The 26,602-nt window shown below is 41.0% G+C and overlaps 1 long non-coding RNA gene across 2 annotated transcripts in view; it reads left to right on the forward strand.

Moving 5' to 3' along the window:
- The window catches only part of LOC142248775 (uncharacterized), an 86,291-nt gene that overhangs the window by 46,446 nt on the left and 13,243 nt on the right, over positions 1 to 26,602 (forward strand). For both annotated transcript variants that reach the window (XR_012724941.1, XR_012724943.1), the window contains exons 3-4: positions 15,629 to 15,748; positions 22,713 to 22,765. This is a non-coding gene — a long non-coding RNA (uncharacterized LOC142248775). The remainder of the gene's footprint in view (positions 1 to 15,628; positions 15,749 to 22,712; positions 22,766 to 26,602) is intronic.

Raw genomic sequence — 26,602 nt, forward strand, 5'->3', positions numbered from 1 at the left:
CATTTCTTCCTGAGGGGACGGTTAAGCTGGGTTTACACACTGCAACGTCGCAAACGACATCGCTGTAACGTCACCGGTTTTGTGACGTTACAGCGACCTCCCCAGCGACATTGCAGTGTGTGAAACCTATCAGCGACCTGGCCCCTGCTGTGAAGTTGTGATCGCTACAAATCGTTCAGGACCATTCCTAGGTCCTTTGTTTCCCGCTGTGCAGCATGCATCGCTAGCAAGTTTCAGTGTGTAAAGGGGACTTTACAGCGACTCCGCGGCTCTGTCTGTGTAGCGTCCTGATTAGCGGTCACCGGTGAAGGATTCACCGGTGACCGCTAATCCCCCGAGTGACTGAAGTGTCCCCCCCTCTCTCATACTCACCGATCCCCGATCACCGGCGCTGCACGGCGTTCACTCTGCTCCAGCGGCTTTTCCTTTTTTGAAAAAGCCGGCCGCTCATTAAACAATCTCGTATTCCCTGCTTTTCCCCGCCCACCGGCAAATATGATTGGTTGCAGTGAGACACGCCCACACGCTGAGTGACAGCTGTGTCACTGCACCCAATCACAGCAGCCGGTGGGCGTGTCTACTGTGCAGTAAAATAAATAAATAAATAATTAAAAAATCCGACTTCATTTAATGCCGCGCGGCTCTGTGTGCCATGTAAATAAATAAATAATTAAAAAATCCGGCGCGCGGTCCCCCCCCAATTTTAATACCAGCCAGATAAAGCCATACGGCTAAAGGCTGGTATTCTCAGGATGGGGAGCTCCACGTTATGGGGAGCCCCCCAGCCTAACAATATCAGCCAGCAGCCGCCCAGAATTGCCGCATACATTAGATGCGACAGTTCTGGGACTGTACCCGGCTCTTCCCGATTTGCCCTGGTACGTTGGCAAATCGGGGTAATAAGGAGTTATTGGCAGCCCATAGCTGCCGATAAGTCCTAGATTAATCATGTTAGGCGTCTCCCCGAGATACCTTCCATGATTAATCTGTAAATTACAGTTAAAAAACACACACCCGAAAAATCCTTTATTAGAAATAAAAAACACTAACAAATTCCCTCATTACCAATTTATTACCCACAACAAAGCCCTCCTTGTCCGGCGTAATCCACAGTCCTCCAGCGTCGCATCCAGCTCTGCTGCATGCAGGTGACAGGAGCAGCAGAAGACACAGCCGCTCCTGTCACCTCCACGCAGCTAATGAAGAGAGCCGTGTGATCGGCTGAGCTGTCACTGAGGTTACCTGGATCCAGCGGTGGATGCAGCGGTGGCCGCGGGTAACCTCAGTGACAGCTCAGCTGATCACGCTACTCACCGCCGCTCCGGTCAGCTCCACGCAGCAAATGAGGTGAGTAGCGTGATCAGCTGAGCTGTCACTGAGGTTACCCGCGACCACCGCTGGATCCACCGCTGGATCCAGGTAACCTCGGTGACAGCTCAGCCGATCACACGGCTCTCTTCATTAGCTGCGTGCAGGTGACAGGAGCATCTGTGTCTTCTGCTGCTCCTGTCACCTGCATGCAGCAGAGCTGGATGCGACACTGGAGGACGCCGGACAAGGAGGGCTTTGTTGTGGGTAATAAATTGGTAATGAGGGAATTTGTTAGTGTTTTTTATTTCTAATAAAGGATTTTTCGGGTGTGTGTTTTTTAACTGTAATTTACAGATTAATCATGGAAGGTATCTCGGGGTGACGCCTGACATGATTAATCTTGGACTTATTGGCAGCTATGGGCTGCCAATAACTCCTTATTACCCCGATTTGCCAACGCACCAGGGCAAATCGGGAAGAGCCGGGTACAGTCCCAGATCTGTCGCATCTAATGTATGCGGCAATTCTGGGCGTCTGCTGGCTGATATTGTTAGGCTGGGGGGCTCCCCATAACGTTGGGCTCCCCATCCTGAGAATACCAGCCTACAGCCGTATGGCTTTATCTGGCTGGTATTAAAATAGGGGGGGGACCGCGCGCCGGATTTTTTAATTATTTATTTATTTACATGGCACACAGAGCCGCGCGGCATTAAATGAAGTCGGGTGAAGTTCACCTGCTTTTTTGACATGTCCCCAATGACCAGCTAGTCGCTCTGCAGGTCCGGATCGCTGTTAGGTCGTTGGCCAGGTCTGCCTGTTTGACAGCTCACCAGAGACTTTGTAGCGATCCCGGCTAGGTTGAGATTGCAGGTTGGAGCGCTAGAAAGTCTCAGTGTGTAAACCCAGCTTTAGGGGGAATTAGATAAGGACCAGGAAGGAGACTCTCCACGATTAGGAATTTCCCTGAGGTTATGGATAGCGTAGGGTCCCTAGATTGACAGTTTAGGGGCCTGGGTTCCCCGCTATCCCAAAGTCATTGTGACAAGTTGCTAGGGATATACTAGTTAACAACAAGTCTTCATAGTAATGTGGTCAGGAACAACATTTAATCTGTATTAGATTACTCAGAATTAGAGCTGAGAGGATCGATCCGCTGCGGATTGGCTTTAAGCACCATTTTGCAAATTGCTGAAGACTCAACAATAATGCTTGCAGTTATCGTATGACATGGTCTAGTACAGCCAATCATTGACTGTCAAGGCTGCTATAAAAAATGGGCACCAGTGAAAGAGCACCATTTTATGCTTGTACACCGTAGAGAAAGTCACAGCACCAAGCTCATTCCACTCAAGTATAAATAAAAGAAAAGCAAAATATCCAGCGGACGCAGGCGTTTTTTTTTTTTTGCTTAAAATAATTATTTTATTGCATTACATTAAAAGTTCATAGGAATGGCATCCAGCATCTGAGAAATTGTGTAGTAATAGCTCTGTTTTTTTTAACTCTTAGCACATTGCAAATAAGGTGGTCAGTATTAAACTCCTCTCTGCTATTTTTGCTACTAAAAAATACCTAATTTCAAAGTGTGTATTTGACAGTAAGTGTACTTCCTTCACTGTCATATACATATTTTTTCAACATTCAAAAGAGAAATCTCCATCATTGCCAACCCCCTACACCTCCACCCCACTTACCATCCATTTACAACATACCAGAGCGGTAAATTGGACACTAATAAGGCTGTGTTGACATTACAATGACGAAAACAAGTTTGATACACACATAGGAGACCTCAGAGTGTTAAAGACATTTTTCTGACAATTGGAGGCTTTTTAGTATTGTGATTCATGGCAATTTTATTTGATGCAAATCAAATTCTTTGCGAAATAAGGCAAAATTGGCGAATTAGAATTTCAAATGATTCTCTCATCTGTCATATCAGGGTTATCACTGGACTGAAGAAAATGAAGGGAAAAGGATGGAGAGCGGGGTCTAAACTAGGCTTTTTTCTAAACAGAATTTTTTTTGTAAATATAAATGCATTTTTAGTATTTTAGAGAATATGGTTCAAATACAATATATAGGAAATATTAGTTTAGTAGCAGGCATAACAATCATATGTTATTATTATTATTAGTAGTAATTATAATTATAATAATAATACTTCTAGTATTTTTTGCACATTTGCCTCTTTTGCAGCCATTTTGAATTATAAACAGTGCATAGATTCTACAGATACAACGCTTAGCTTTTCCAGTTTTCCCTCTAGAAATTACAAACAGGAAAATAACACAACATAGATACAAACTTGTTTTAGAGCTTTGTGATTTTTTTTAAGGGGTAGTTTAGTGGGGAAAGGGTAACAGGTATCTTGACTGTGGTGGACCACTCTATTTTGTCAAAATACTGAGCTTTCAGTCCATTTACATAGGCCAATAATTTGCAAACTAACATTCATAAGAATTCCTAAATTATTGGCCCATGAATGCAGTGCTGTCAATCACCCAATGAACGTACATTCTTATTCACCAGTTAATTGGATCATTTATTCAGGCATAAAAAATCATTGTCGCTGGAAGCACATCAGCCCATATAAACATGGGATGTTTTGCTGACAAACTGATGCTGTTGGTGACAGAATGATCATATAAACGATCATTGTTTTGCATACAGTTTTGTATGCATTGGCCAGTAAATGAGCTCCAATCGACTGGTACATAGTTAAACGGGGCTTGACCACAGACAGTACTCAACCCAATTAAAATGGCCCTTAAAGGGGTTTCAGGGCTAGGATACAAGTCTGCAGTCAGTCTATGTGACTACAGACTGGTGAATCCTCATAGTTTGCACACTCTAAGCTGTCAGGATTTTCGAGTGTTGGGATGTGGTTTTCTTACTTCTGCCTACATTAGACTAAGATAGCAGAAGGGCTCCTGAGCTGACCCTAAGGCTGGGGACCCTGTGCTTTCCCTTATCCTAAACAAGAAAGCCTGCGGAGACACCATCACATGTTTCTCAACGCTGGCAGTAAACTAGCCAGGTCTTTCACCGGGAAGGAACAACCACGGGAAGGGCAGTCTCCAGTCAAGGAGACCACCTATGCCAAACATGGTATCCATCCACAGACAGCTGTTTCGGGGTATTTGCCCCTCATCAGTGTGGAGTAGGAAACTGGCTAGTGGGAGCAATGCCTAGTAGAAGACTACATAGGTAAGGATATTTTACCTCGGGGAGATCAAAATCCAACACCGCGGAGACACCATCATGTGTTTATCAACGCAGTGATTCTAGAGCAAGGCCCCCTGAGAAAATATGCAAAACAAGAATGCCGCGGAGACACCATCACTATTTTTTGGGTAACTAGAGGCTTTGCAATTTATTTTAGTGAATGGTTTAAGAAAATTTGATGAAGCCAGCGAACTCAAGTTTAAGTATTTATTTATATGTTCTTCTCTACTTATATCCTATTGGTGATGCCCATACTAATAAATTGTAGAAAGCTGTCGTAGAAGAACCAAGAATGTAATAGCACAAAAAGGGGCACAACTTTATCATAATGCATATGGATTTAGAATGTGTGGCATATCTCACAAGTTCACATAGAAGTGCTGGTCAGTTGATAATATAGTTTTGGCCATACTGTGTATTTTCTATATACACATAGATTAAAGTCACTTTCACCAGTTCATGTTCTTATAACCTAATTTAAATTCTGCAGACACAAATACACTAAAGGTGGCTTTACACGCTACGACATTGCTAAAGCGATGTCGTTGGGGTCATGGATTTTGTGACGCACATCCGGCCGCGTTAGCGATGTCGTTGCGTTTGACACCTATTAGCGATTTTGAATCGTTGCAAAAACGTTCAAAATCGCTAATCGGTGACATCCCCCCCCTAATCTCAATTATCATTGCTGCTGCAGTAACGATGTTGTTCCTCGTTCTTCCTGACGGTAGACTTGAAGGTGTGCAGGGTTGAGTCACCAGCATGTCCCCGTCTCCTGTCAGTCCTGACCTAATACCCTCCAACCCAGGGCTGGGCAGGATATGAAGAATAACAGCCCCCCCAAGACAAAGACATGGGGATAAACTGAAACTCACTCACACCCCAAATATCCACAGAGGAGAGACAAAAAGACAACTGAGGAAAAATAACAAAGGGGAAGGAGTAAGTAAGACCAGGGAGCTATCATGCAGTGCAGACAACAAATTGCTGATCACCAAATAGAGGATCGCCACGGACACTGGGATATCGTAACTGCAAGAAGAAATTATCTTCGGCAGTCTCCTTCTACACACCACAGCCTTAAATAGAAGACTAGCTGTCTAAGGAAATCAGCAACCTGGCTCTCAGCATGCTGATCCAACAAGGATTAACCCCTGCATGGCTGAGAGCAGTAAAACAACTGAGCCGACGCCCAGACGAGCTGAGCACTTAAGATAGACCAGGCTGCCTGTCGGACTCTACAATGTGAACAGAGTCCAATTCAGTAGAAGTAATCTGTGTGTGAAGATACTGATGGTGCATGACACCAGCCTTGTTCAGTTCATTTGTATTAACAGAGGCTATGCATGTCTAGCTGGCACATGAAAGCCATCATTGGTGCTGATAACGGAGACACCTCTCAACGCAGGGTGCGCATGTTACAAGGATTCACAAGTCTGCAGTCATATAGAATGACTGCAGACTTTTAACCTAAGGCTGGACACTCCCTTTAAGTCTCTAAATGGTTAAATGCTAAAGATTTAGTAAGCAAGTAAACAATGGAATTCTTGCAATTTATCCAAAGTACATAAAGGTGAAAAATGCTCTTTAAGCAGAGTACAATAGCCATTATCATAACCACTCTGTGACCTTGACAATGTCAATTTATTCCAGTGTCACAAGGAACATAGATTTTATGCTATTATAGACTAAATTACCAAGGTCAAAGCTCATTATCTTGTGACAGCTGAAGAAAACATTACTGATGTACAGATGCACACAGTTTCAATTGTTTTTTTTCCCTTTATTTCTCATTCTCCTGGAACATTTGATGTTTGAGTCAGCATTCTGCTTTAATTAAAACTAATTGTGTGGAACACGTGCCTCTTCATATCCCCATTGTACCTAGTATACACACACAGATTTATAAGAGCATTTCTTCATCATTCATAATAGTGTTTGTTATAACTTGACATTGGTTTTCATTGACAAGTGAATTGGTTACTTAAATGTCTCATAAATTAATGTAATGTTTATGTGGGAAAAATCCACTTACATGATTGTATGTATCTTTGTACTAATAGTCAGAAACATAATAAGCATAAAGTTAGCTTTAATTCAATAGTAGCATAAATATTAATTAGCATTACAGCAATGAATGAATCTGGTAATTAACATAACACAGCTCCAACCCTTCATGAAAAACCTTTTCTCACTAGTGATAAAGATTACTGCACATACAAAGCTCTACACAGTGCGACACCCCCCTACATCTCTGCCCTCATCTCTGTCTATCACCCCACTTGTTCTCTACGCTGTGCAAAAGACTTTCGACTAACATCCTCACTAATCCGAACCTCCCACTACCGGATCCAAAACTGCTCTTGAGCTGCACCAATCCTCTGGAACGCTCTACCCCAAGACGCTAGGACGAATTCCAACTTACTCAGCTTCAGACGCTCCCTAAAAATGCATCTTTTTAGAGTGGCCTATCACACACCCTAGCCGAATTAAAATCACATAGTCCCTCCACGTCTTCTCAGAATACAACACGAGAGGTTGTGAGTTCTCCTTCAATGGAAGTCTTTAAAAAGAGGTTGGAAAGACATCTATCTGGGATGATTTAGTGAATCCTGCTTTGAGCAGGGGGTTGGACTAGATGACCCAGGAGGTCCATTCCAACTCTAATATTCTATGATTCTTAACCCCACGTCAAACTCCATGGCACCCAAATGCATCTCAAGGTTCTGGCCAACTGGTCCAGGCAGCCATTATCTATCCCCCATTTCCTTGAGATGGCTGGACTGCCATTGTAAATAAGCACTTTTACCTTGTCTCCCCCCCATCACATTGTAGATTGTAAGCTCTCACGAGCAGGGTTGTCTTTTTTTCCATACTCCTATTATTGTATTTTCAATAACTGTTATTTGTTTGCATATGAACCTCCTGAATTGTAAAGCGCTGCGGAATATGTTGGCGCTATAGAAATAAAGATTTAATATTATTATTTTTATTCTTATTCTTATTATTATTACATACAAAAGAGTATTCTCTCACACTACAGTCCTTCCAAAACATTTATACCATGCACTACTAGGTCTGGTTCAAATCAGTCTATGTGACCATATTTGACGAACGATCTGGGAAAGCTTCCGGTGCATACACCAAATACAGCCATTCACCGCCATTCACCAGACTGAAGTCAAAAGATTGTTATTGTTACCTTTGTTTGGGTGTTTTGCATAGTTTTACCTTTTCTTATACACTAAAGGAAACTGCAGAAAACTGCACCAAAGAGTGATCGCTGCATTAAAATTAAACCTCAATTCATCATATCCAATTTTTTTTAACATTATGGTCAACAATTTTTGTACGCTCTTGTATTACATTTAAAAGGTAAAATTGGTATTTAAATGGTAGTTGTTACTGATGAGATTCTATGTAGATAGAAGGAGGAGGGGTGCAGCTTTGCCTCTAGCTCCTCCCTCTGCTTCTAGCTCCTCCCTCTGTATCTAGCTTCCCCCTCTGCCTCCAGCTCCTCCCTCTGTATCTAGCTTCTCCCTCTGCCACTAAATCCTGCCTCTGCCTCTAGATCCTCCCTCAGCCTCTAGATCCACCCTCTGCCTTTAGCTCCTCCCTCTGCCTCTAGATCCTCCCTTTGCCTCTAGCCTCTCCCTCTGCCTTTAGCTCCTTCCTCTGCCTCTAGCTCCTCCCTCTGCCTCTAGCTCCTTCCTCTGCCTTTAGCTCCTCCCTCTGCCTCTGGCTCCTCCCTCCTCTTGTTACAGAATCTTATTAGTAACATTTGCCATCTCCTATCTCAGTAATGAGAAAGTCTTCACTGAATACAGATCCTACCTCAGTTTGATAAAGACTGATCAATTCTTAGACAGAAAGAAGCACATTTTTCTGTGTACCATTAATTTATGAAATAAAACTCAAAACGACGGTTACGCTTCAAGCCTCAACCCCCAGCAACACTGCAAAACTGTTTTTTTTTGGCAGAGGCATTACTTAACCACTACAACTTTTCATAGTATAAGGATTGTCTTTGCAAAATCGAGACTTGTACGTGTGATTTTAACATGAAACATCTCAGAAAGTTGCTTTATGTCTAGAACATGTTGCATTTGCCATTTAGATTGCTATGCATATCAATAAACAGAAAATGAGAGGTAGAAGAAAATAAATACTATCAGAGACAGTGAAAAAGTAATATTTAAAAAATTGGTTTCCCCTAGAGAGCAATTTAATTTCTGTGGCCTTTTTCCATTGACCAGCCGAGACCTCCATGGCAGCCAGCCTTCACATTTGTTCTTGGCATCCTCAGCTTGGCATCGTCTTTTGCTTTCTAGATTGTACATCATGCCATTCATGCACACTTTGTTCTACTTTAGATGAACGGTCATATTTTTTTTTACTGTAACTACGTCTACAAAACTTTGGATCCATGTTATTCAGATCACAAACACACTGTTCATAATATTTCATTGGTTACTACTTCACCTCATGGTGCTCCCAATTTTTGTAATGAAAGGTTTATATACTTGCAAGTTACATGATAGCTGGCTCCCTAAATAGGCAGTGGGCAGCCTGCTATCAATCAGTATGATATTGGCTGTCCCGCCCTATCTATAGAGCAGAGCAGGTGAGAAGCTGTTGCTCTTTTGACGTGACATCAATGGAAGCAGCTGAATCACCGTCTGGAGTGGTCTGTGACCACTCTGAGTCAGCGAAGAGCGATGCCGGGCACAACAGGCAAGTAGGTAGCAATTACCTGCCTGTTAGTGCTTAAGTAAATTTTTTGTTAAAGTCCCAGATATATCCTTTAAATTTGATCCTCCTTTACACCTGCATTTTAATATCAACCCATTGGTCAGGCTCCAAAAACCATGATGGTCTTCCTACCCGACATTGAAGGGAACCTGTTACCTCAAGAAATATTTAGCAGCAGATATGAGTAATCTGCAGGTAAATGGCATTTTAAACTTGTGTAACCAGCTTCTGGAAATATGGCTACAGGGTGAAAATGAAGTTATATTCTCCCTGCTACTCACTTCCAGTCATTGAGGAAGTGCAGGAAGATATTATAGTCACTGCACTATGTAGCATGTGTAATGTGGGTTTTACACGAGTCAACCGATCGTGCGATTTTACGATCGATCGTACCCGCCCCCGTCGTTGGTGCGTCACGGGCAAATCACTGCCCGTGTTGCACAAAGTCGTGAAACCCCCGTCACACGTACTTACCTGCTGAGCGACCTCGCTGTGGGCGGCGAACATCCTCTTCCTGAAGGGGAGGGACGTTCGGCGTCACAGCAACGTCAAATAGCCGCCGGCCAATAGAAGCGGAGGGGCGGAGATAAGCAGGACGTAAACATCCCACCCACCTCCTTCCTTCCGCATAGCCGCCGGGAGCCGCGGGACGCAAGTAAGCTGTGTGCATCGTTCCCGGGGTGTCGCACGGAGCAATGTGTGCTACCCCGGGTACGATGAACAACCGGCGCCATTTTAATTAAACAATTTTTTAAAACTGAGCGACGAGTACACGACTCACGATTTGTGAGCAATACTGCGTTGCTCGGAGGTGTCACACAAGACGACGTCGTGAACGATGCCGGATGTGTGTCACGAAAACCGTGACCCTGACGATGCATTGCACGATAGCTCGTCTCGTGTAAAGCCCGCATAAAGGGCAGGCTGTCACTTACATTTTTGGAGAGTGATTACAGCCACACTCATGGATAGTGAGCTGTGATTGTACCTCCTCCTTAGTCCTTACACTACCTCGATAACAGGAAGTGAGTGACTACCGGGAGACCAGCTTCATTTTTCACTATTTACCTGCAAATTACCATTATGTTTGAAAGTATATAACATTTCTTGAGGTGACAGATTCCCTTTAAGATTCTTTCAGGTTCATTATTACTTTATTTGGATTCTCCTTACATAGGGTTGTTGTATTGGTAATGCAGCATGCTGAATTGCAGGCTATTATATTATATCAGATATATGTATTGCCTTTATGTTCACAACATTATTTTAGTATTCTTTTAAGTAATAATTTGCAGTTTTTGCTGTTTTGGCCATTTATTTGGCCACATGTAGATGCACCGTTCATTTGCTTAAAGAAGGAATGAGATGGCAAAGTTTTATCAATATTTTTTGTAATTAGATAAAGCAATAAAAAGGTCAAAAATTAATGACATGTTTCATGTTTGAAATTATAATCTTATCAAGTAGAAGTCTATAGCATTTTTAAAATGTTGATGTATTTTACAGTAGATATATTAGAAGCACATATTTCTTGCCTGTATGGCTGCATAGTCAGCGCAGCAGGGTAGACATTTATTATGATACTTTAGATGATACGGATTTAGTTGATAGAAATGGTATTGATTATTAAAGTCATGAAGAAGTGATAGAGGGCAGCTTCTTCCCACTAACCCGGAAGTGGCACGGAAGATGCAATTAGATTTCTGCCTTGCTATGCTGCCAATATTCTGCCCTATCTAGTCTGCCACTACAGCAAATCCTGTCCGCTCATAATATTGTAATGACCCTGTTCTTTCTGCCCCACTATATACAACAAAGCAAGCAAATGGGCTACAGAAGCAAGAAGATACCCGTCTATTTTGTTAGCTAGAGAAAGACAGTCTTATTTTCAAGACATCTAAAATTCACCCTGATATGCTGGGAATCAGCTTCTGGGCCAATTCCTGATAGATGACAACACGTTCTTGCCTAGTCAGTGCTTGAAGTTCATCGCAATTTCTGTTTTATTTTTTGCCCATTTGCTTTTTTGAGGATTGACAACAAGTTTACAGTGGGATTAAAATCTCAGACGTTGCCTGGCCAAGGACCCAAAGTTTCAGTGCATTGTTCAATACCGAATTGCTCCTGGATCTTTGGGAGAAGTTGCCCGTTTCCAGGATGTTTAGATACTATACTTTATTCATGGCTGTGTTTTCTTCTTAGAGCTCTTTCACACATCCTGAAATTCAGTCAGATGTCTGATCGCAATGCTCGGACTGCCCATGGCTCTTCCAATATTAAATATGAAGCTGCCATGTTAGGGTCTTGGAGACCTAGTGCCAGTTTGAGCATTGTGATCTGACATTGGACCGAATTGCAGAATGTGCAAAAAAGCCATTAGGCAAAATTGTGCTAAAGCCCACTACCTTGAAAGCGAAGCAACCCCACACATGAATGGTCTCAGGATGCCTTACTGTTAGTAGTACTCACTTTATTTTCTTTGAACAATCATTCCTCCTGATATAAAAACTGAAGCAGCAAACTTTGTGAACACTAAACTTGCATCAGTCTTGTTACTTATGTCCATGCTTCTATATTTTACATAGATACTGTATGTGTTGTTTAAAAAAGTAGTATATATCAAAAAGTGATTTAGATATTTATGTAATTAAGGCTTATTCACTGGGTAATACAAAGTTAGGTAGCTTCCAAAATACTTTGTATATAAATATCTCACCATCTTTAAGATCTTTGCTTGATGACTAGATCATCATAGTGATTAGATACCTTGATTCTTCATATCTAGAAGAGGCGCTGAAATCCTAGCGTAATCACCATCAACTAATACAGTGCATGGCTCATCAGAGCTAGATATCAGTATAGTATTACAGAAATAAACACAGATATTAGATAGCTGCATAACGTTCATGATAAAACAAAGCAGCAATATTACATAAAACCAAAATACTTAGTTAAATAGTGGTTTGAACTATACACACAATACATGTGCCTTCAGAAATGCAATATCCTGATATTTTTATTGTAAGATATCAATATCATAATTCACCATACAGGGTATCTGTTATACTGTGATTGAAACTTCATTTTCTCTTCTGGTCAGTTGGCTACTCAGGGTTCTAACGATATTTTCTTTCAGATTTAGTCTTCGGCTGCAGGCAAAAAGCGTTTTGGTGCTGTCAGGTTCCCTTTAAGGTCATCCCTATATGTGTTATGTGATAAATGGAAATAATCTCCAAGCCCTTTCCAAAAAACAGAGAAATTATTCATGCAAAAACCCTGATTTTAAGCCACCTTATTTCACGAGATCCCACTGTTTTTAACAAGCTTTCTTTTCGAACACAGAACTAAATGTTCTGACGCCTCAGCACTATACTCTTGAGCTTCACAGTCAGTACTTTTTTAACAGAATGGGTAGAATATATCTATTTCATATAAACAATGCAAAATGCAGTCTTTTTTGATGACACAACAGAAAAGGAAATTTGCCGAATCCCTTGATTCTCTACTCGCATACAAGTCCGTTATCTGCCAGCCAAAATCTTCTTGTTAGTTTGATTTCCAGAAGCCTCTTTGAAATCTTCTAAACAATATGAACCCTTGGCAGTGATATTAAATGGATCTAATGAGTTTCAGTGAATCTGAGAGTTTCAAGCAAAATTGAAAATCATTTATGTAGCATGTTTACAAATAGGACAACAATATATAGCCTGTTCTTTCTGTAAAATTGAAAGGATGAAGAATCGGGGCAAGGTGGAAGAAAGCTCTTTGTTCTCATGCACCTGAGCATATTCAGGATCTGTAAATGATTTATATAGAAAGGGTCTTTAATGTGGATATGTTGGTATGGGCTGTAAAATATGCACAATCTACAGTCAGGGCCAGAAATATTTGGACAGTGACACAAATTTTGTTATTTTATCTGTTTACAAAAAAATGTTCAGAAATACAATTATATATATATAATATGGGCTGAAAGTGCACACTCCCAGCTGCAATATGAGAGTTTTCACATCCAAATCGGAGAAAGGGTTTAGGAATCATAGCTCTGTAATGCATAGCCTTCTCTTTTTCAAGGGACCAAAAGTAATTGGACAAGGGACTCTAAGGGCTGCAATTAACTCTGAAGGCGTCTCCCTCGTTAACCTGTAATCAATGAAGTAGTTAAAAGGTTTGGGGTTGATTACAGGTGTGTGGCTTTGCATTTGGAAGCTGTTGCTGTAACCAGACAACATGCGGTCTAAGGAACTCTCAATTGAGGTGAAGCAGAACATCCTGAGGCTGAAAAAAAATAAAAAATCCATCAGAGAGATAGCAGACATGCTTGGAGTAGCAAAATCAACAGTCGGGTACATTCTGAGAAAAAAGGAATTGACTGGTGAGCTTGGGAACTCAAAAAGGCCTGGGCGTCCACGGATGACAACAGTGGTGGATGATCGCCGCATACTTTCTTTGGTGAAGAAGAACCCGTTCACAACATCAACTGAAGTCCAGAACACTCTTAGTGAAGTAGGTGTATCTGTCTCTAAGTCAACAGTAAAGAGAAGACTCCATGAAAGTAAATACAAAGGGTTCACATCTAGATGCAAACCATTCATCAATTCCAAAAATAGACAGGCCAGAGTTAAATTTGCTGAAAAACACCTCATGAAGCCAGCTCAGTTCTGGAAAAGTATTCTATGGACAGATGAGACAAAGATCAACCTGTACCAGAATGATGGGAAGAAAAAAGTTTGGAGAAGAAAGGGAACGGCACATGATCCAAGGCACACCACATCCTCTGTAAAACATGGTGGAGGCAACGTGATGGCATGGGAATGCATGGCTTTCAATGGCACTGGGTCACTTGTGTTTATTGATGACATAACAGCAGACAAGAGTAGCCGGATGAATTCTGAAGTGTACCAGGATATACTTTCAACCCAGATTCAGCCAAATGCCACAAAGTTGATCGGACGGTGCTTCATAGTAGAGATGGACAATGACCCCAAGCATACAGCCAAAGCTACCCAGGAGTTCATGAGTGCAAAAAAGTGGAACATTCTGCAATGGCCAAGTCAATCACCAGATCTTAACCCAATTGAGCATGCATTTCACTTGCTCAAATCCAGACTTAAGACGGAAAGACCCACAAACAAGCAAGACCTGAAGGCTGTGGCTGTAAAGGCCTGGCAAAGCATTAAGGAGGAAACCCAGCGTTTGGTGATGTCCATGGGTTCCAGACTTAAGGCAGTGATTGCCTCCAAAGGATTCGCAACAAAATATTGAAAATAAAAATATTTTGTTTGGGTTTGGTTTATTTGTCTAATTACTTTTGACCTCCTAAAATGTGGAGTGTTTGTAAAGAAATGTGTACAATTCCTACAATTTCTATCAGTTATTTTTGTTCAAACCTTCAAATTAAACGTTACAATCTGCACTTGAATTCTGTTGTAGAGGTTTCATTTCAAATCCAATGTGGTGGCATGCAGAGCCCAACTCGCGAAAATTGTGTCACTGTCCAAATATTTCTGGACCTAACTGTATATAAGCAAAGCATGCTTAATGTGATGGTATATGCAGGCCATGTTGCCCTTTTGTAATCAATAAAAGATAGAAAACCCATATGGATCCTTATGTATGAATCAGGAGGAAATATCTGCAATGCCTATTGCATGTCAAAGCAGCATTTTTTTCTTATTGAACTAGGACTATGCTTCAATTTACTTAAAAATTCTAGTTTTTTTTAGAAATGCAAACATATCAAAAACATAGAAGTCATGCAAAATGCATATGGAGATTTTAACAAAAAACTTTCGAGGCCCTCTTAAGAATAAGACAAGTGTGAGTAGGTGCACGCTAAGACAACTAGTCAATATAGCAAAAAAATACAGCTGCACTCTGGAATGCTATATGTAAACATTGAATATATGATATTGGAATTCCATTACTGCCGACCTTATAAGACTACTATTTTAAGGTCAGGCAGGATCCATCTTTAATTAAAAACCATATGGGTGATGGGAGGAGTGATCAGTCAGAAGGGAGTGTACTATAAATATCAAAATAACTGACCAACTCATTCTAGAATAAGACAAGTGTAAACAGTGTAAACAGTTGGAAACCATAATATTTATTAGAATAATTATTTATTTGTTAAATTGATCATCTTTTATTAAGTTGGTCAATGTGCTCTAATACATAAGACAAAGGATGGGAACATTCCAAGACCTTCAGTCTTAGGACCCTGATTTTAACCCGGCTAAACCATCAATATTCTACTGGAGGGGTATATAATAGAGGTCATGTATAATACTGTTTTTCTAAACTAACACTTTTTTATGTTTTTGCTTTGTCTTAGATGATAAAAGAGAAATAATGAGGTCCCCTTTTCCTAAGCTCCACCGCTCTTCCTGTCACTGTGAAAAATTCTACTTGTTAATATTCAGGTTTCTGAAAGTTTCCAAAGGATAACAAGAAGGTGAGTCATACAAAGAGCTGTGATAAAAAGTATGTCACAGGTAACAGGTTCATGAAAGCCCATTATAATCCTGATGTAGAACAAAGTAAAGGTTTTACTATGACCTTTTAAAGTGTGACACGTGCATTTCCCCTTGTCAGTTTGCACTAGTGTCAAATGTCCAATGCATTTTATATGAGGCTACTGATGATCTCTCAAACATACTTGTAACACTGTAACCGGGTCACTGCCAAGGACAAAATGGGAAAAGATCATATACTCATTTTATAAGCTGATGGCACAGTTTTAAAACTCGTCATCTTGAAATCAATTGCCTCCAAATGACATCTTTTATGAGATGAAATGATTAAAGGTATTTATGGAAGCACCTTACATTTCAATTAGAAAACGCCACACATCCAATTACCATCCTGATGCCATTTATAACTACTAAACAAATTGGTTTTAAATGAGAGATCAGAGGTATCGGACTAAAGTTTTACCATGTGGGGTTTAGTTAACTAGGCATTCAAATTGCTATATTGATATACAGTCCTGCTGTTAAGGGATGGCCCCAGGCGGAGAACTGATGCTCCATGGACAACTTGAGTCTGAATGTATATAGATGATCAGAAAGAAGAATCTCTAGATATACTGGAGAAGATTTATCAATGTATTTATGCATGTTTCAGACACAAACACATCAAGAAATACGGCCCCTGATCTATGATTCTTGACTGCAGCTCATCTATAACCACTTCACCTCCAGACGATTTTTTTTAGTTTATCGTTTTTTGTTTTTTTTTTTTGCTCATCTTCGTCTGAGAGCTGTACGTTTTACCATATAGTGTACTGAAAATTGGTAAAAATAAAATTCCAATGCAAAACAATTGCAAAAAAGTGCAATTGCATGATGATTTTTGGGATATTTTATTAACCGTATTCACTATATGGTAAAACTAATATCTCAGTCTGATGCCTCAGGTCGGTACAAGTTCTTAAACACCAAGCAAGTATAGGTTTATTTTTATCTAAGGGGTTAAAAAAAATTCAGAAGTTTTTCCCAAAAAAGTGGCACAATTTTTGTGTAATTTTCCAAAACCCATAGTGTTCTGATTTTTCGGGATCTGGAAATCAGTGATGGCTTATTTTTTGTGTCTTGAGCTGACGTTTTTAATGGTATCATTTTTGCGCAGATGCTATATTTTGGTCATCTGTTATTGCTTTTTGCGTAAAATTTGCAACGACAAAAAAAGGTAATTGATTGTCATATTTTGACAGCGTGATTTTAGGAGTTAACAGATGCGGATAGATCACGGATCAACCTGCGCCTGCAATGGACACATGTCTGCTGTAAAAATCAGCAGACATGTTCGAGGATCTCTGCTGGATCACTGCATCAGCCAGCAGTGATTACCCCTGAATGATATAGGATGCATCGATACTTCCTCGGTCATTAAGGGGATAAGAGTGAATATATTGTTTGAAGGAAATAAGAACACAATCATATTCCTATATAGAAGGGGTCCCCAACATTTTTACCTTTGAGAGCCACATTCAGCTTTTAAAGATGATTGCAAGCTACATTCTATATAAAGAATTCGTAGTAGCCCCCCTATGAGCCTCTTTTAAGGTTTTATTTATAACAAATAATAGTTGGGCAGAGTTATACAGAGCTCATGAATATGCTCAAGTACTTGGAAGGAAGGAGCTGCTAGGTCTACAGCAGCTAAAACTGATTTCATCAAAGTGACAGCAATGACTGAAGGTCACTAAGATGTTGGTCCATCAAACAAGCTTTCTGTGACTTGATTTCTTGATTTCTTATTTTTTAAAGTGAATCATCAGCATGTTTTTACATATGGAAGTAATTGTATCCCCCAATAAAAATGATGCTATTTTCCCAGAAATCCGATGTACGAGTCATGAGAAATCTCATGTAATTCAGGCTTGAAGTGCTCAGAGCCATTTCAGTGCACTTTGCTTCAAATTCACTGCAAGTCTCATTTTCATATGACTTCTACACAAAACGTCTCAAGACTGGTTCATCAAGTCTCTGCAAAAAGCTCACATTTAAGTGCCTAAAGAATCATATAATTATTTATATATTAAAAAAAAATGCTATGTCTCCTTTAACTACAGAATGCTGTAATTGGCTAACTTGGTGTGTTTGACACTGACTTGTTTTGTGCACTGAAGACTGTAGTTTAACGGGAATCAGCAGAATTTAACTTCCATTTTATATGTACATGTAGCTGATTCAAAGACAAGTCCAGCCTTACTTTTGCATGTCCATTCCTCTGTTTCTAAGAATACGAAGAGTGGGAAACAATTCCTAAAAAGGGAGGAAGACAAGTGATGCTTGTCTGAGTGTCGTATTTTGTGATCACAAGGAGTACTTGAATGGTAATGCACTCACCTTGGGGTAAAATGCATTGTGCATGTAATCCAGGGAACCCATCTGTCCGGTGGCTGGTTGGCCCACTGAATTGGAGTCCTTCCCTTGGCTCTGAGCAGAAAATAATGAGACCAGAGGAGGAGGGCGCTCAGTCCAGTTGCTTGAATGTATTGGTATGAAATAACCACATTCACTAGTAGTGATCATAGTATCATCATAGTATCATAGTTTTTAAGGTTGAAGGGAGACTCTAAAGGCCCCGTCACACTAAGCAACATCGCTAGCAACATCGCTGCTAACGAACAACTTTTGTGACGTAGCAGCGATGTTGCTAGTGATGTCGCTGTGTGTGACATCCAGCAACAACCTGGCCCCTGCTGTGAGGTCGTTGGTTGTTGCTGAATGTCCTGGGCCATTTTTTAGTTGTTGCTTTCCCGCTGTGAAGCACAGATCGCTGTGTGTGACAGCGAGACAGCAACAACTAAATGTGCAGGCAGCAGGAGCCGGCTTCTGCGGACACTGGTAACCATGGTAAACATCGGGTAACCAAGAAGCCCTGTCCTTGGTTACCCGATATTTACCTTCGTTACCAGCCTCCTCCGCTCTCACTGTCAGTGCCGGCTCCTGCTCTGTGCACATGTAGCTGCAGGACACATCGGGTTAATTAACCCGATGTGTGCTGTAGCTAGAAGAGCAGGGAGCCAGCGCTAAGCATTGTGCGCTGCTCCCTGCTCTGTGCACATTTAGCTGCAGTACACATCGGGTAATTAACCCAATGTGTGATGTAGCTAGGAGAGCAGGGAGCCAGCGCTCAGTGTGCGCTGCTCCCTGCTCTGTGCACATGTATCTGCGTGCGCTGGTAACCAAGGTAAATATCGGGTTGGTTACCCGATATTTACCTTAGTTACCAAGCGCAGCATCTTCCACGCGGCGCTGGGGGCTGGTCACTGGTTGCTGGTGAGCTCACCAGCAACTCGTGTAGCGACGCTCCAGCGATCCCTGCCAGGTCAGGTTGCTGGTGGGATCGCTGGAGCGTCGCAGTGTGACATCTCACCAGCAACCTCCTAGCAACTTACCAGCGATCCCTATCGTTGTTGGGATCGCTGGTAAGTTGTTTAGTGTGACTGGACCTTAAGTCCATCTAGTTCAACCCGTAGCCTAACATGTTGATCCAGAGGAAGGCAAAAAAAACCAATGTGGCAAACAAGCTCCAATAGGGAAAAAATTCCTTACAGACTCCACATACGGCAATCAGACTAGTTCCATGGATCAACACCCTGTCATAAAATCTAATATACATAACTGGTTATATTAAATTTTTCAAGAAAGGCGTCCAGGCTCTGCTTAAATGTTAGTAGGGAATCACTCATTACAACATCATGCGGCAGAGAGTTCCATAGTCTCACTGCTCGTACAGTAAAGAATCCTCGTCTGTGATTATGATTAAACCTTCTTTCCTCAAGACGTAGCGGATGCCCCCGTGTTCCAGTCGCAGGCCTAGGTGTAAAAAGATCTTTGGAAAGGTCTCTGTACTGTCCCCTCATATATTTATACATTGTGATTAGATCCCCCCTAAGCCTTCGTTTTTCCAAACTAAATAACCCCAAGTTTAATAACCTGTCTTGGTATTGCAGCCCACCCATTCCTCTAATAATCTTGGTCGCTCTTCTCTGCACCCTCTCCAGTTCAGCTATGTCCTTCTTATATATAGGTGACCAGAATTGTACACAGTATTCTAAGTGCGGTCGCACTAGTGACTTGTACAGAGGTAGAACTATGTTTTTTTCATGAACACTTATACCTCTTTTAATACATCCCATTATTTTATTAGCCCTGGCAGCAGCTGCCTGACACTGTCCACTATAGTTAAGTTTACCATCCACCAATACACCCGTCTTTTTCTGTGCCTGTTTTACCCAGTGTTCTACAATTAGGTACATAATTATAAATTTTATTTCCTCTACCCAAGTGCATGACTTTACATTTATCTACATTAAACTTCAATTGCCACTTCTCAGCCCAATCCTCCAATTTACATAAATCTCCCTGTAATATAAAATTATCCTCCTCTGTATTGATTACCCTGCAGAGTTTAGTATCATCTGCAAATATTGAAATTCTACTCCGCATTCCCCCAACAAGGTCATTTATAAATATGTTGAAAAGAAGCGGGCCCAATACTGACCCCTGTGGTACCCCACTATGAACTGAGACCCAGTCCGAGTACGTACCATTAATAACCACCCTTTGTTTCCTATCACTGAGCCAGTTTTTAACCCAGTTACACATATTTTCCCCTATCCCCATTATTCTCATTTTATGTACCAACCTTTTGTGTGGCACCGTATCAAAAGCTTTTGAAAAGTCCATATACACAACATCCACTGCATTTCCCTGGTCCAGGCTTGAACTTACCTCTTCATAGAAGCTGATCAAATTAGTTTGACAGGATCGATCCCTCATAAACCCATGTTGATACACTGTCATAAGGTTATTTTTCTTGAGATACTCCAGTATAGCATCTCTCAAGAAACCCTCAAGGGTTTTACCAACCGTAGAGGTTAAACTTACCGGCCTATAATTTCCCGGCTCAGTTTTTGTCCCCTTTTTGAATATTGGCACCACATTTGCTATGCGCCAGTCCTGCGGTACCGACCCTGTTATTAAGGAATCTGTGAAGATTAAAAATAATGGTCTATCACAGAACTCAATTCCTGTAGTACTCTGGGGTGTATGCCGTTCTTAAAAATTTAAAACAAGTACCTGATGAAGGCAGATATTGCTGAAACGCGTTGTACAGCAAGTGATGTTTTAAAGTTTTAATAAAGACAAGATCACTACTAGTGGATTTGGAAATTTTGTACCTATACATTCAAGCAATCAGACTGAGCATGGACAGGCCTGATCCTTTTATCTATTTCTAAGAAATTAGTCTTTAAATTCATATGTAACTAAGGCGGTAGATCTGCAGATTCTGTCACTCCAGCTCTATTCCTTGCCCAGATCAACTTGTGTCTACTTGACCGACAACTTCGGTGCTGTGTGACTTCAGGCAAAGGAGCTTTGTGTCAAGCAAGAGGAGGCAATGTTGGTGGGGAATAGAGCTGGAGTGACAGAGGATTGAGATCTACAATAGCCCTTCAGCCACATTTCCATATCAATTTAAACACTGATTTGTCAGTAGTTGAGGAACAGACTGGCCATGTAAAGGTATTGCTGGACTTGTTGTTGAAGGAGTTACATGTGCATAAACATAATTTGGGAGGTGAAATCCTGGTGATATATTCCTTTTAAGAAACAGCATAGGATACTGTCTAGTTACAGTTAGTGCAGCCAACATCAAACACCTCAGTTAGTATATACCAGCAAAATTTGCTAATAAAGGGCTGAGGAAAATAATTATATTGCAAAGTCTGACAATAATCAGATATTGTTCTCAAATTGAAGATGTTCATGAAAGTAAGTGTAATGCGGGCGTCACATGAGACGAGCTATTGTGCGATGCATCGTCGGGGTCACGGTTTTCGTGACGCACATCCTGCATTGCTTGCGACGTCGTTTCGTGTGACACCTCCGAGCGAAGCAGAATCGCTCACAAATCGTGAGTCTTGTACTCGTCGCTTATTTTTAAAAAATTGTTTATTTTTAATGGCGCTGGTTGTTCATCGTACCCGGGGCAGCACACATCGCTCCATGTGACACCCCGGGAACAATGAACACAGCTTACCTGCGTCCCGCGGCTCCCGCCGGCTTACGGAAGGAAGGAGGTGGGCGGGATGTTTATGTCAGGCTCATCTCCGCCCCTCCGCTTCTATTGGCCGGCCGCTGTGTGACGTCGCTGTGACGCCGGATGTCCCTCCCCCTGCAGGAAGTGGATGTTCGCCTCCCACAGCGAGGTTGCTCAGCAGGTAAGTATGTGTGATGGGGGTTTAACGACTTTGTGCGCCACGGGCAACTAATTGCCCGTGACGCACAAACGACGGGGGCGGGTACGATCGCTCGTGCAATCGCACGATAGATCATACCGTGTGAATCCCGCATAAGGTATGTCTAATCAAATAAGAAAAGGTTTATCATTTCTGGGACACACAGTATATATATAATGTGTACATTTTCTTTTAAGTCCATTCATCGCATGTCACAAAGGCCTTAAGTCTCCCTGTTTTTTCATTATTTTATGTAAAATGTAACAAGTTTGTGCTGGATAAAATATTACAGATCGCAATATACCTATAATATATGCATATTATTGTAAATGACAGTATATATTCACATATAAATATTCTGCTGTAGCCTGAAATTAGGTCTGCTCTGTCACATTGAGGGCGCATTGCTATCACTTGCTAATTATCTTCTGACAGGAAATCTGCTGATAGCACACAGTTGAGAACAACACTGTATTATAAGATGGAACCATCATTGCAAGGGATGAATCACTGCCTGCCTGTTTATCTTGTATAATCAGTCCAATGCTGCCTATATTACAAATACGTAGCAACTAAGAAAAAAAATGGGTTTTTCTTTTATCTCTGTTAGCATAAATTTAATGTATTCCAACTAATCTATTCAATTTTCTCTCTTTAACAGAAAAGACATTAAAATGAAGACAATAAAAAGGTGGAAATGCCTTCAGCAATATGGTAAAAAAAATTGTTTTATTATAGCTGACTTTGTTTAAAATTTGAATTTATTTCTAGTTCCAACTTCCTTCAGCAACATTAAAGCGTAAAAGTGGCACGGAATTAGCAAATGCCATATAAAAAGTGCAGCGTAGCATGATGTGAAACGAGAAACTGTTACCAGTGTAGGAGAAATCGCCCAATGTACTCCTAAGGGCTCGCTCATATTACTATATTTTCTGACAAAACATCGGATCACACTCGAACCAACGTTATTCTATGATGCACATGTCGGATTCTTGTCGGAGACCGTCCGAGATTAAAATTGCGGCATGCACAATTTGCACCCATGCAAGTCAATGGGTCTGTAGAAAAAAAATGGACCACACTTGTCCAATATTCACAGGCTCACAGGAATGAGATGGAGAAATGTTTCTTTCCATTTTCTCCTCATCCAAGATAATGGGATCACACTTTGATCAAACGCTGATTAAACTCGTACCCTAATATATACAGTTAGGTCCAGAAATATTTTGACAGTGACACAAGTTTTGTTATTTTAGCTGTTTACAAAAACATGTTCAGAAATACAATTATATATATAATATGGACTGAAAGTGCACACTCCCGGCTGCAATATGAGAGTTTTCACATCCAAATCGGAGAAAGTGTTTAGGAATCATAGCTCTGTAATGCATAGCCTCCTCTTTTTCAAGGGACCAAAAGTAATTGGACAAGAGACTCTAAGGGCTGCAATTAACTCTGAAGACGTCTCCCTCGTTAACCTGTAATCAATTAAGTAGTTAAAAGGTCTGGAGTTGATTACAGGTGTGTGGTTTTGCATTTGGAAGCTGTTGCTGTGACCAGACAACATGCGGTCTAAGGAACTCTCAATTGAGGTGAAGCAGAACATCCTGAGGCTGAAAAAAAAGAAAAAATCCATCAGAGAGATAGCAGACATGTTTGGAGCAGCAAAATCAACAGTCGGGTACATTCTGAGAAAAAAGGAATTGACTGGTGAGCTTGGGAACTCAAAATGGCCTGGGCGTCCACGGATGACAACAGTGGTGGATGATCGCCGCATACTTTCTTTGGTGAAGAAGAACCCGTTCACAACATCAACTGAAGTCCAGAACACTCTCAGTGAAGTAGGTGTATCTGTCTCTAAGTCAACAGTAAAGAGAAGACTCCATGAAAGTAAATACAAAGGGTTCACATCTAGATGCAAACCATTCATCAATTCCAAAAATAGACAGGCCAGAGTTAAATTTGCTGAAAAACACCTCATGAAGCCAGCTCAGTTCTGGAAAAGTATTCTATGGACAGATGAGACAAAGATCAACCTGTACCAGAATGATGGGAAGAAAAAAGTTTGGAGAAGAAAGGGAACGGCACATGATCCAAGGCACACCACATCCTCTGTAAAACATGGTGGAGGCAAAGTGATGGCATGGGCATGCATGGCTTTCAATGGCACTGGGTCACTTGTGTTTATTGATGACATAACAGCAGACAAGAGTAGCCGGATGAATTCTGAAGTGTACCAGGATATACTTTCAGCCCAGATTCAGCCAAATGCTGCAAAGTTGATCGGACGGCGCTTCATAGTACAGATGGACAATGACCCCAAGCATACAGCCAAAGCTACCCAGGAGTTCATGAGTGCAAAAAAGTGGAACATTCTGCAATGGCCAAGTCAATCACCAGATCTTAACCCAATTGAGCATGCATTTCACTTGCTCAAATCCAGACTTAAGACGGAAAGACCCACAAACAAGCAAGACCTGAAGGCTGCGGCTGTAAAGGCCTGGCAAAGCATTAAGAAGGAGGAAACCCAGCGTTTGGTGATGTCCATGGGTTCCAGACTTAAGGCAGTGATTGCCTCCAAAGGATTCGCAACAAAATATTGAAAATAAAAATATTTTGTTTGGGTTTGGTTTATTTGTCCAATTACTTTTGACCTCCTAAAATGTGGAGTGTTTGTAAAGAAATGTGTACAATTCCTACAATTTCTATCAGATATTTTTGTTCAAACCTTCAAATTAAACGTTACAATCTGCACTTGAATTCTGTTGTAGAGGTTTCATTTCAAATCCAATGTGGTGGCATGCAGAGCCCAACTCGCGAAAAATGTGTGTCACTGTCCAAATATTTCTGGACCTAACTGTATATAAATCTTACTGATATAGATAAATACACTCCTGCACACCTTTTGACATTGACAATAATTTTAATATGTTTCTACAACAGATAATGCGATTTATCAGTGGTTAACTGGTTTTGAAAAGTATTTTACAAACCCTTTAATGGAATTCCTAGATGAAAGACCTCTTTCACGCTAGGTATGGGGAAGTACCAAGCTTACTGAAAAAGGAAAGGGAAGGGAAACCCTGTGACTAGGGAAGTGGAAGATGGTGACCCCTGACCAAGTCTACTGCTGGGCCCTGGGTTCCCTCACTGCCCTAGATAGGTTCCGCACCTATGCACCGAGCCGGATCCCTGACTTTAGGCTGACCCTGAGCCCTAGTTATGAAACGGATGGGATGAGCTTTTTGTCAACCCCACTAGGCACTAAAGGACACAAACTGATAACAAAACACAGGAAAACAACAAACAACGTATCTCTAGGTGTCTCAGGGAGAGAAGCCACCAAAATTTTCCTGATGTATGTAAGCCGCCTGATTGCATTGAAGACTTGATAAAGATGTATCAAATATCACTAACACTGAGTAATAGGAAGTGAAGATATATATATAGATGAGGAAAGTACTGATGAACAGCAGATGACAGGCTGAAGAACGCCACAGGGTCCTAGAGGGAAAGGGATGAAAACCAAGCAGGAATAATAAAAGGTCAGGGAGCAGTTTCTGCAGCCAAATGCTGTTACCGTCAATAGCAGGACACCACTGGACAGTGTACAATAAGGGAAAGAGTTGCACACTAGTCACAATATATAGGGAAATAATGAAAAGCCGAACTGTTATGGTAAATTCCCATAGCAGTTCTGATTTTCATTATTTCCCCATACATAGTGACTAGTGTGCAACTCTTTACCTTATTGAATAGTTATATGTTTTTGAGTTTTGCACCTTGTTCACACCATTGGAGTTCCAGACGTATATTCTTTAATTAGTAACCACAGGACAGTGTGGCACCTGTAACACACCCGTGCCACTTTCTTGGTGAGTTCGATCATCTGCTAGTGAGGACAAGGAGTGACTAAAGAGCAGAGACTGGCGACAAGGATTTATTACTTTGGATGACCTTGTACTTCCATTATTTACTTTAACATCCTTCTGAGTCTATGGAGAAAAAAAACAAAGACGTTTGTCAAAATGTTCATTGGGACCTGCAACATACCAGAGTTTCTAGGTATCACAGATATATAATACTTGAAAATCTATCATTGTTATATTATATTTTCCTAAATATATGTGGGACATCAGTCTTCTCTTCACAACCTATTTTATAGAGCAGCACAATACTCTTAAAAAGCACTCCCATGTACATTTTTTTAATTAGTGTAATGTAGTGTAAGTGTATTAATATATTAACCTATCACTGCTCTTTCTGGCTGTTCTGAGTGCATTACCACAAATCCAACTAACCAGCTAACTGTATACGTGACCTGGAAGTCTCTTTTACAATGAAAGTCTATGGAGATTTGTTCTGATGCTCCATAGACTTCTATTGTAAAAGCCACTTCGGTGTATTGCAGAGCGTAACTTGACCCGAATGGTCTGTAGAGGGATGACACCACTGAGAAGAGGTGCAGAACAGCACTGGACACTGGAGAGAGCAGTAGTAGGTGAATATATTAATACACTCAAACTATATTACATGCACATACACACATTT

The sequence above is a fragment of the Anomaloglossus baeobatrachus genome, chromosome 1 (genome assembly GCF_048569485.1).
Source record: "Anomaloglossus baeobatrachus isolate aAnoBae1 chromosome 1, aAnoBae1.hap1, whole genome shotgun sequence".
Lineage (NCBI taxonomy): Eukaryota > Metazoa > Chordata > Amphibia > Anura > Aromobatidae > Anomaloglossus > Anomaloglossus baeobatrachus.